This window comes from Girardinichthys multiradiatus, chromosome 4 (genome assembly GCF_021462225.1).
Source record: "Girardinichthys multiradiatus isolate DD_20200921_A chromosome 4, DD_fGirMul_XY1, whole genome shotgun sequence".
Classification (NCBI taxonomy): Eukaryota; Metazoa; Chordata; class Actinopteri; order Cyprinodontiformes; family Goodeidae; genus Girardinichthys; species Girardinichthys multiradiatus.
This window is the reverse complement of record NC_061797.1, coordinates 17,603,113-17,615,324: the sequence shown is the minus strand read 5'-3', so window position 1 is coordinate 17,615,324 and position 12,212 is coordinate 17,603,113. Positions and strand designations below refer to the sequence as shown.

Sequence of the window (12,212 nt, the reverse complement as noted above, 5' to 3'; positions counted from 1 at the left end):
CATCCGAAATGTCCACACCCCACATACTGCCTTTCTGTAGGAAGCCTCTCTATTGCATCGCTATAATGTGGAATATTGTGGAGGTGTGGAATGAGCAGGGGTGAAAGTTAACTGGTACGGTCCGGTACTGTGCACCACAAAAAGATTCTGCGCCGGTACGCAGTACCAGGAAGAAGGAAGAACGGCTGTCTGCTATGAAGCCGTCATCCAGAACCAGTTACGGCTGCAAAAATTCACAAGCACACAAAGATCAGATCCGCTATCAATAGGCAGTCTAAAACACGACTTAATCTGTTTATAAATATAACTGTTTCCCCCTCATTCCAAATAGTTTCTGAACTGTTCTGCTATGCTGGAGCCTCAGTGCTCCTGCTTTGCTTCTCTCCCCTCGGAGCTCGAGGCTTTTGTGAACGGCCAGCCTTTAAAACGAGCACCGCTACGTTTAATGTCTGTCTGCTCGCTGCTAAATACCCCAGGTAAAAGCAAAGGGAGAGAAACTAGTTGTGTTTCATGTTATTTTCCTGAATTACAACAACACAGTACAGCTCGAAAACACCGTTATGACCAGAGATTTCACATACACTACACGAGAGCGCATGCACATTTACCTCCAAAACAGAACGGTTGCCAAGGAGATCGATGCGTTCGATTTAATGGACTGAGAGATTTTACACAGGTGGTGCACAGACATAAAAAGCCAAAACTTGCATTAGGACAGGACGAACAATAAATCACTTACCATCTACAGACTTTTAAATAAAAACCGCAAAAACAACCGAACTTTCAAATTTTTAATTTAAATGAAATCAATAATTGACCACAATGCAGAGAACAATAACTTCTTTGTTCAAAAGAAAAGACGGAAACTGAAAGGTAATGCATCAGAAAATGGTTTATCATTGTTTTATACATGGCAGTTCTTTAACAATTGAAATTTATATATATATATATATATATATATATATATATTCTACATTGTCAAATGATTCTAATTTCTGCCTTATGCAGACAGCCTACAAGGATTGGACAATGAAACTGAAACACCTGGTTTTAGACCACAATAATTTATTAGTATGGTGTAGGACCTCCTTTCGCGGCTAATACAGCGTCAATTCGTCTTGGGAATGACATATACAAGTCCTGCACAGTGGTCAGAGGGATTTTAAGCCATTCTTCTTGCAGGATAGTGGCCAGGTCACTACGTGATACTGGTGGAGGAAAACGTTTCCTGACTCGCTCCTCCAAAACACCCCAAAGTGGCTGAATAATATTTAGATCTGGTGACTGTGCAGGCCATAGGAGATGTTCAACTTCACTTTCATGTTCATCAAACCAATCTTTCTGTGTGTATTGGTGCATTATCATCCTGATACACGGCACCACCTTCAGGATACAATGTTTGAACCATTGGATGCACATGGTCCTCAAGAATGGTTCAGTTGTCCTTGGAAGTGACACGCCCATCTAGCACAAGTATTGGGCCAAGGGAATGTCATGATATGGCAGCCCAAACCATCACTGATCCACCCCTATGCTTCACTCTGGGCATGCAACAGTCTGGGTGGTACGCTTCTTTGGGGCTTCTCCACACACCGTAACTCTCCCGGATATGGGGAAAACAGTAAAGGTGGACTCATCAGAGAACAATTCATGTTTCACATTGTCCACAGCCCAAGATTTGCGCTCCTTGCACCATTGAAACTGACGTTTTGCATTGGCATTTCAGCCTCAGACAGATCATCCAATCATCATGCAGAAGCTGAGTGTCCGGCCCACTGCCCCTTACACCCCCAGAGACACTGAACGTCCGATGGGCGGGACAAAGCCCAGCATTTATGCTTCGCTATTGAACTCACTGTTTAAAGCACTGTGAAGCTGCGGGAATGAGTGAGAGGAAAGCCGCGTTGTTACCAGTGATAAGAAGCTGATTCTGAACAAAAGTTGAGCACGTTGCAGCGCATATTTAGTCAATGACATGTACACACAACAGTATATATTCAATCACTTGTTTTTTGACATTTCAGGGGAAGCTGAGCTATATATATATATATATATATATATATATGCCCCCAATGCCTCCCCAGCACCCCCCTCTAGCTCTGCCCCTACGTGCCGGCAAGAATTTAAAACTACTTTCACCCCAGGGAATGAGTGTGGCATTTTCTGAGTTATACTAAACACAAATATCATCTCTCATTTCTTTATATTTTGCTTTCAATTACCCAGTCCTTATTTCAATCTTAATAGGGATAAAGAGCAATATTTCTTTAGATTTTCAAAGTTTTACCACTTTTTCAATCCCATTCAGTCCGGTCACTTGCATTTCAGATATAAAACGTTTTCAGACAAACATTTCTTTGTTGTTGTATTTCTTAACTCAGGGGATGAACCAGAGCTGGGAGAGTTTATTGCTGAAAACATGACATAAAGTATGACCAAGTGAAATGTGATGCATCCATACAGGATTCGATTAAAGAAAAGACTCAGATGCTGTTAATTTTCTAAAGATAGAAAGGGACAGATTGTTTGGCCTGAGGTTTAGGGTTCTTTGTTTTCCTCTAGTTTCCTCTAACAAAATATGCATGATTTAGGACTTGCACAATATTTACCTTATTGTATAATGTTTAATCATATCAATTAACAAGCAGATTAGGCCTATGTAAGTCCAGGCAACAAACAACGCTATATTTAAGTAATAATATCAATACTGTTTGTATATAATTAGACATATAACATTACAAGTACCAAGGTTTACCAAAGATTTAAGAAGTTACACTTTCAAAATAGCCAAAAATATAGCCAAAAATATCTGCAATACCCTTTCTACAATTTAAAGTCTTTATGTAGAGATGCTAGAAATTAATGCAACTCTGACCCTTTCCCAACTGTTCCTGGACACTCTCGGTCAGCTGGCTGAAAAAGACTACTTCTTAAGGCCTGCTATATGCTCTACCTGACATTCAAGAAATAAAAACTTGACTGAGTTGAAATATTTCCATTTGCAAAAAACATAGACAGTCAAACTGTACAAATTAAAGTATTGCTATCTCTGAGCTACCGCATCCTGTTGGCGGTCAGACGCCTCGGAGCTCCACCCCGGAAACAGTCACCACTTCTATCTAAAGACTCTTAAAGGAACAACTCTCAACCAGTTTCTAACTTTTAGCTCCTTTAATATAATTTAAAGCAGAGAAATGATTACAGAGATCAGCGCTGAGGCTCCCGTCTCGGACCATCGCCGTCTGTGCAAGGATGACAAAGAGCCTCGATAGAAGGTCACATATAGTTTTTATATCTGGCACTCCAATGCAATGGATGTGCCCTCCCTCAGTGTCTATCTGTTAGATCGTGTAGTAGCGGGTGTCCATCCTTTATCTAAGTGTGCTGTAGCTTTCTAATCAACCCAGTTATACCAGCTGCTCCACTATCAACCCCAGTGCCCCAGCTTCAGGTCATTTATGACAAACCTTGGGCCATTTATCCTTGTACTGTGTGTCGATGAGCATTCTTATCCTATTGTAACAAAAGGGAAACATTAGAACTTATATTTTACCTCTCTATTGTATAAAAGGGAAAAACAGCTATAAGCAGATTAATAAAGGTTATTCCTAACAGCTACCTGTCACTCTTGGTGCACTGACACTTTGGACTGGTTGTATAACTGGGATAAACTCCAGGCCCTGCTACTGAGGATAAAAGGAATCGATAAAAGGAATGGCTATATAAATAATATTTTGAAAATATTACAGTGTAATATTCATATACCTTATGCACAGAGATACATAGCCGCAAATGGCTCCTTTCCTTCAAGTAAATTCTCATTTGACAGACTGAATCTCTGCTGTCATCGCTACTAAAAGTGTCCTCCTGAAACTGGATGAAAACTTGCTCCTGTCTGCCCCATTTTAAAATTTTTATAATTGGAATCTTTTAAATCTTTTGACAAATCATCTCTGCGCTTTGAAAACACAGACAGCTTAAATGTACATAAATGTTGTGACATCAGTGCTGATTGCACCTTAATCAACCTTATTCAATCATTAATTCTTGTTTTTCTGTCAAAAAACAATATGACTTTTTTTTTATATTTACTGGCAAAATTAGTTAAATATATACAACCTGGTGCTTAAAGGTTATCTACAGGTTACTCTCAGCTGTTCTCACAGTTTTCTATGTGGCATTTACCTAGTACTTAGGGGTACTTATATGAGTGGGATTCTTATGTGTGCTAATGGGTTAAAAATGAAGACGTTTTAGGAGTATTTTACAGCATGTTTACATGAATCTCTTCAAAGTACTTGCAAAGTAACCTACTAGTTACTAAAGGGATGCTTATAAAATATGAAAGGCTACCTAGAGGAATATTACAGGGGTACCTATGGGGTACTTACTAGAATAATAAGGGGGACTCACACAACATCATCCCAACAAGGTACTTACTGTACATAGTACATACGGGGTACTTACAAGAGGGCTTACGGGGTACAATATGGGAATTATACCAATATATTACAGGGACTTAAAGGGTACCATCCATCCATCCATTGTCAATACCCACTTGTCTTTGCAGGGGTGGCGCAAAAACAAATGGGTATTGCCATTGGTTTAAGGCAAGTCATGGCAAAAACAAAACAGCTTTAGTTTTCAAGAGTTTTTCAAATTTCCAGTGGCCACAGTACAAAGTATTATTAAAAATACAAGATGCCAGCATTGCTGAGGGTGCAAGAGGTGAAAAAGAATCCAAACATCACCACCAAGGCCATCGCGAAGAATGTGGACCATATCAGTGGCAACATTTCAAACCAGACAGTTCAATGAACTTGGCCTTTGCAAAATCTCCTCAAAGCAATAAGGAAGACTTCTGATCTTGTGTTTTCTGGTCAGATGAACCTAAAATTTTATTATTTGGACACAACAAGGTATCCTTTATTTGACGTGAAAATGGAGAAGCATTCCATCCAATTACACCATCTTTATAAACCAAGATGGCGCCGACAATGGCAGCCTCGGAGCTTCGCTCTCTCTTTGTTTTTGTATTTTGTGTGTTTTTATGTTTTTCGAGCCACAGTACTGTGGTGGCTAGGCCACAATCCTGTGGTCTCATTCAGTAGGGAGGAACTTCTAAACATCAGAGAGTCCTCTCTTGGGTTTTTTTCACCATCTTTCATTGATCCGAGGTTCACTGAGCTCCTGGCAAGCGGAGCTGCGGCACTATACGGGATACTGCGCCAAAAGCGTCGGAGAGGAAACCGTGCTGGCGCGCTGGTAAAGCTCCGCAAAAGAGGACTTCGCACATCACTGCCTTCAATACACCTGGCAAATGTCCGCTCTCTAAACAACAAGATGGACGAGCTGCTTCTTCTCACTGGTAAAAACACGGACCTCCGCGGATCAGCGAATCTCTGCTTTACCGAGACATGGCTGAGTGAAAACATCCTGGACCATACACTGCTGATGCCGGACAAAAATATTTTAAAAAATCTCTCAACACGTCGTTGACGAGTGCCTGAAAAACAGTTGGGGTTTTACTTAGGTCGAAAGGCATAACTAGTTATTCAAAATGTCCCAGGGGAGTCTTGAATGCCGTCTTCCACTCATCTCCCTGGCGGATTCTGACTGGTAGGCATTTCTGAGGTTCAGCTTTGAGAAAACAACAGCGCCATGTATAGGCTCAAACGCAGAAGCTAACAAAGGAAGAGGATATTTATTCTTTACTGCAATTGCGTTCAAACCCCTGTAATCTATACAGGGGCGTAAACCTCCGTCCTTTTTCCCCACAAAAAAGAAACCTGCCCCTAAAGGAGATGAAGAAGGACGGATAATTCCAGCAGCTAAAGACTCCGCAATATATTTCTCCATTACCCTTCTCTCCGGCCCAGAGATGCTATAGAGCCGACTGGAGGGCAAAGGAGCACCTGGGAGGAGGTTAATGGCGCAGTCATACGGTCCATGAGGCGGCAGAGACAGAGCCCGAGATTTGCTAAAAACCATTTTGAGGTCGTGATACTCGGAGGGGACCCTGGTTAAATCTGAGAGTTCCTCCTCTTCACCTTCCTCACCAGGGGTTGTAGGGCAGACGGCTGACTGCAAACATGAACTGAGACAACCCTCAGACCAAGCCTTTACCCGCAAATCCACCCAATTAATATGGGGGTTATGACGCTGGAGCCAGTGGAAACCGAGTACTAACGTACTCTGAGCAATGGGAAAAACATAAAAAGACATCTGTTCTCGGTGATTACCGGACAAAATAAGCTCAAGTGGCTGTGTCTGATGGGTGATCTCATGTAGTGATAACCCATCCAAGGCTAAAACCCGACGGGGCTGGGCCAACTTCTCTGTGGCAATTTGTTTCTTGGAAACAAAATCATAGTCAATCAAGTTCAAATCACAGCCAGAGTCAACTAGGGCAGATAAAACCTCAGCGTGATGGTTCAAAAATAAGGTAGCCGGTGACGTGAATCGAGGGGTTTTACTACTGGAGGATTGGTCCGTCGGTTGCCCCATCACAGCCGACGGACCCGCCCTTTTGGCCGGACAGAACAAGCGAAAATGAAATGGCCGGAGGCACCACGATAAAAACATTGGTTAGCCTCCCGGCGTCGTCGTTGCTCTCCAAGAGACTGGCTCTCCCTACCTGCATGGGCTCGGTCTCGGAGTGGCTGACTTGAGGCTCTAACGACACTGGTAACGGGGACGAGGGAAACGGGGAAGACCGCCCCCACTACCCTCTCGGAGCGATGCCTCCTCCTCTCCCGTAGGCGAGAATCAATACAGACAGCCAAATCAATGTACTCATCTAACTCTTCTGGTTCATCTAAGAGGACTAACTCGTCCTTAATGGGCTCGTCCAGAGACTGGAAAAACGCCACCTTTAACGCGCTTGCGTTCCGGCCTGAGGACGCAGCCAATGTACGGAAATCAATAGAAAAGTCAGCTAAAGGACGATTCCGCTGTTTTAGCGCCCACAACCCGCGAGCAGTACAGGACTGATCTGAAGCTACATCAAAAGTCTGTTTAAACTCCCTAATGAAAACCTCATAAGACACACCGAAACTAGTGCAGTTGGAAAATCGTGCCTCCACCCACCAGAACGCTCTCCCAGTTAACAAGCCCAAGACATATGAGGTCTTACCCTCATCGTGAGAAAACGCTTGGGATGACCGATTAAACACCAATTTACACTGGAGTAAAAATCCACGGCATCCGCCCACATCTCCGGAGAACTTCTCAGGGTGAGGAGAAGTAACATCTCGGAAAGGTGGCTGATGTTGGGCCTCCAGGGGCTCCGCAGTGCCCCCAATGGGTGCGGCGGACTCGGGACTACAAGCACCTCGAAACAACGATACCAAATGCTATAGCTGCTGGTTTGTTTGCAGCTGCCGGTCTAGGAAGGTTTGGAGAGTGGAACCGTGCGCATGAATCTGCTGACTATATTCAGCTAAAGTTCTCTGAAGTGTCTCTGCTGGGTTAGGCTGGCCTGAGTGTTCTGTCATGATTTTTACAGCCGACTTAGCCCACATGCCGAGACACTCAGAGAACTTATTAAATAAAGAAGTTTATTGCAAACTTGGTCAAGCACAACAGAAGCAGCAAATCTAATCTCCCATCACTGAAAAAACACAAAGAGAAATTATTAGTGGCTGAACCTCAGAATATGACCCAACTGAAACATTCACTTACTGGAGAATCCGGGGAAACCACCAGGGAGAGGATAAGTGTCAGGAAAGAAGCCCCGCTTGCCAGGTTCAGTCCAATTCCAGGAAGTATCCAGTACCACAACGGCGGACTGGGACAGGTCAGGCAGAAATTATACCTGGAACAGGTAACAGGGGAAGTTAGAATTCATGCAGAAAAATACTTCAAAAATCCTTCACAGCAATTCTTGCAAAGTTTTCAGAGCTGGCCAGAAGATTACCACGGAGGCAAAACACTCAGGCGACGAAGTGTTGGCAACCATCCTCTTTATGCTTCCCAGCTGATGAATAGATGTGCAACACCTGTCGCCTCAGGACTCTCCTACTGGCGGCACCTAGTGTTGGAAAGGTGTTAGCAGCAGGCAGCAGATGACTCCAGATCCTGACACACACTGTTAAGAAGTGGACTGAGGAATCAAAGCAGACACTACAGGCCTGCTTTGAATGCACAGACTGGACTGTTTTTGAAACCTCAGCCACTGACCTAAACCAACTAACTGATGTGGTGACATCATATATCAGTTTCTGTGAGGACATGTGTGTGCAGACCAAGACCTTCTGCACCTTTGGGAATAACAAGCCATGGTTTACTCCACACCTCAAGAATCTGCGCAGGGAAACGGAAGAAGCTCACAGCAGTGAAGATTGCTCGCGGTACAGTCAGGCCAGGAACAGACTAACAAAGGAGATCAAAGCAGCCAAGAGAAGCTACATTGAGAAGCTTAAGAACAGCCTTTCTACTGGTGACACTTCAGCTGTATGGACCGGTCTGAGAAACCTGACTGCCTATAGGAGCCCCCCCACCCATCCTGAACAAAGTCGTCTCCTGGCCAACCGTCTGAATGGCTTCTACTGCAGACATGACAGGAAGCCATTCACACCTCAAATCATCCCCTCCACATCCCATTCAGGAACAAATTTGACTCGTAAAAGAACCAACCCCCTACCTTCAGATCCTCTGCCTGCACTAAAGATCCCCGAGGAAGATGTAAATAGGCCCTTCCGGCGCATGAAAACAAAGAAAGCTGGAGGACCTGATAACGTCTCCCTGTCATGCCTGAAAGCCTGTGCAAATCAACTCGTTCCGATCTTCACAAGGATCTTCAACAAATCACTGGAGAAATCTTAGGTCCCCTCCTGCCTCAAACGATCCACCATAATCCTGTTGCCCAAGAAACCCACCATCCTAGGATTAAATGACTACAGGCGTGTAGCCCTGACGTCTGTGGTCATGAAATCCTTTGAGCGGCTGGTGTTGAAGCACCTGAAAGACATCACAGGCCCCCTGCTGGAGGCCCTGCAATTTGCTTACCGAGCAAACAGGTCGGCAGATGATGCTGTTAACTTAGGTCTACACTTCATCCTGCAACACCTCGACCACCCAGGGACGTACGCCAGGATCCTGTTTGTAGACTTCAGCTCGGCCTTCAACACCATCATACCAGACATGCTCCACCAGAAGCTCACACAGCTCAACGTCCCAGCCTCCACCTCTCAGTGGATCAACAGCTTCCTGACAGACCGACAGCAGAAGGTGAGACTGGGGAGCATCTTCTCCCGAACCAGATCAATAAGTACTGGTGCCCCCCAGGGGCGTGTTCTATCCCCACTCCTCTTCTCCCTGTACACAAATGACTGCACCTCATCGGACTCGTCTGTGAAACTCCTTAAGTTTGCAGATGACACCACTGTCATTGGACTGATCCAGGACGGTGATGAGTCTGCATACAGACAGCAGGTGGATTTGCTGGTACACTGGTGCGGTCAGAACTACCTTGAACTCAACCCACTCCAGACTATGGAAATGGTGGTGGACTTTCGGAGAACACCACCCCCATACACCCCCCTCACCATCCTCAACAACACTGTATCGGCCGTGGACCACTTCAGGTTCTTAGAAACCACCATCTCTGAGGACCTGAGATGGTCTTCACACATAGACACTGTTCGAAAGAAGGCCCAGCAGAGACTGTACTTCCTGACGCAACTCAAGAAGTTCAACCTTCCACAGGAGCTGCTGGTCATCTTCTACCCTGCCATCATTCAATCTGTCCTGTTTTCATCCATCTCAGTGTGGTTTGGCTCATCCACAAAACAGGACAGGTCCAGACTGCAACGAATAATCAGGAATGCAGAGAGAATAATCAGGGCTGATCTTCCCTCCATCCAGGACTTATACAGGTCTAGGGTCAGGAAAAGAGCTGCTAAAATCTCTGCAGATCCCACACACCCTGCACATAAACTGTTCAGAGCTTTACCTTCGGGCTGCCACTACAGAGCAATGTTCGCTAAAACCAGCCGCCACAGAGACAGTTTCTTCCCCCAGGCTGTTTCTCTGTTGAACATTCAATAGAGTACGAAACAACAGCATACAGATGTTGCAAATGCACCTTTTTATTATTATATATGTGTATATTCTACATTGTAAATATGTATATTCTGTAATGCAAAAACAAAACCAAAGAGCAAAGTGTACCGGAGTCAAATTCCTTGTTTGTATGTACGAACTTGGCAATAAAGCTGATTCTGATTCTGATTCATACTTAAGCATCATGGTGGTAAAACAATGTTTTGTGGGTGTTTTTCAGTGGGATAGAAAACCTAATAAATGATATCATGAAAAAAGAGAAACTGAGTCTTGGGCAGCATTGGCTATCTCAGCATGACAAAGACCCAAAACACAAAGCCTAGTGGTATAGAACAGGTCAGCTTACAAAAATATTGATATTTTGGGTCAGCCCAGGAAGAGTCCCTTCTTGAATCAGAGAATCTGTGGTGGGCTAAAGATTAGGGTGACGAGCAGAGGTTGAGCTAGACTTTTCGGTGTCGATCTTTTTGACTGACAGAGTAAAGAAAATCAGCTCATAATCTATTTGTACCTGACACATTATTTTTTTAAATGATAACAAATAATGAATAGATTTATTTTCATTCCTTTTATTTAATATTCAGTCCAAACAAGCTGAACAGAGAATCCATATCAACCAGATTAACATACTTAACTTTTTCTCCGCATTGACAAAAAACACTCAGTCCCAGTAACCACATACAGTATAAACACTGAAATTAATCGATTGCACTATGATATATGAACAGATCACCTGCTGTGACTTGAATGCTGTCTCAAAACTTCCTCCTGGTCCGCATGGACCTGAATTGTGAACTTGTACTGTATGTGGTAAATCAAATGTCTGGAGTGGGATTGCCTCAGAGGCTATATGTCATGAGGTGTTGGACTTTTGCCTCTAACAGAGGCTGTATGGGCTGGTCTGAGAAACCTGACTGCCTACAGGAGCCCCCGCCCCCCCACCCATCCTGAACAGAATCCTCGCCTGGCGAACCGTCTGAATGGCTTCTACTGCAGACATGACAGGAAGCCATTCACGCCTCAAATCATCTCCTCCACATCCCATTCACGAACAAGCTCTTCCCAAAAAGCTACCAACACCCTACCTTCAGATCCTCTGCCTGCACTAAAGATCTCCAAGGAAGATGTAAATAGGCTCTTTCAGCGCATGAAAACAAAGAAAGCTGGAGGACCTGATAATGTCTCCCCATCATGCCTGAAAGACTGTGCAAATCAACTCGCCCTGATCTTCACCCGGATCTTCAACAAGTCACTGGAGAAATGTGAGGTCCCCTACAGCCTCAAACAATCCACCATCATCCCGGTGCCCAAGAAACCCACCATCCTAGGATTAAATGACTACAGGCCTGTAGCCCTGACGTCTGTGGTCTTGAAATCCTTTGAGCGGCTGGTGTTGAAGCACCTGAAAGACATCACAGGCCGACTGCTGGACCCCCTGCAGTTTTGCTTACCGAGCAAACAGGTAAGCAGATGATGCTGTTAATTTAGGTCTACATTTCATCCTGCAACACCTTGACTGTCCAGGGACGTACGCCAGGATCCTGTTTGTAGACTTAAGCTCGGCCTTCAACACCATCATACCAGACATGCTCCACCAGAAGCTCACCCAGCTCAACGTCCCAACCTCCACCTGTCAGTGGATCAACAGCTTCCTGACGGACCAATGGCAGCAGGTGAGACTGGGGAGCATCTTCTCCCGCACCAGATCAATAAGTACTGGTGCCCCCAGGGGTGTGTTCTATCCCCACTCCCCCTCTCCCTGTACACAGATGACTGCACCTCATCGGACTCGTCCGTGAAACTCCTGAAGTTTGCAGATGACACCTCTGTCATTGGACTGATCCAGGACGGTGATGAGTCTGCGTACAGACGGGAGGTGGATCGGATGATACACTGGTGTAGTCAGAACCACCTTGAACTGAACCCACTCAAGATTGTGGAAATGGTGGTGGACTTTCGGAGAATACCACCCCCATACACCCCCCTCACCATCCTCAACAACACCATGTCAGCTGTGGACCACTTCAGGTTCGTAGGAACCACCATCTCTGAGGACCTGAGATGGTTTTCACACATAGACACTGTTCGAAAGAAGGCCCAGCAGAGCCTGTACTTCCTGAGGCAACTCAAGAAGTACAACCTTCCAC

General features: G+C 44.8%; 1 long non-coding RNA gene across 2 annotated transcripts in view; it reads right to left on the bottom strand.

Annotated features, from left to right (window-relative positions):
• Positions 1–12,212, bottom strand: part of LOC124867296 — a 133,763-nt gene that overhangs the window by 17,552 nt on the left and 103,999 nt on the right. Inside the window, exons 1-2 of one of the 2 annotated variants that reach the window (XR_007038010.1) lie at positions 7,919–8,032; positions 7,684–7,816 (exon numbers count right to left, since the gene is read on the bottom strand). This is a non-coding gene — a long non-coding RNA (uncharacterized LOC124867296). Of the gene's footprint in view, positions 1–7,683; positions 7,817–7,918; positions 8,033–12,212 lie in introns of those variants that run through there. The other variant, XR_007038009.1, reaches the window with a different exon arrangement.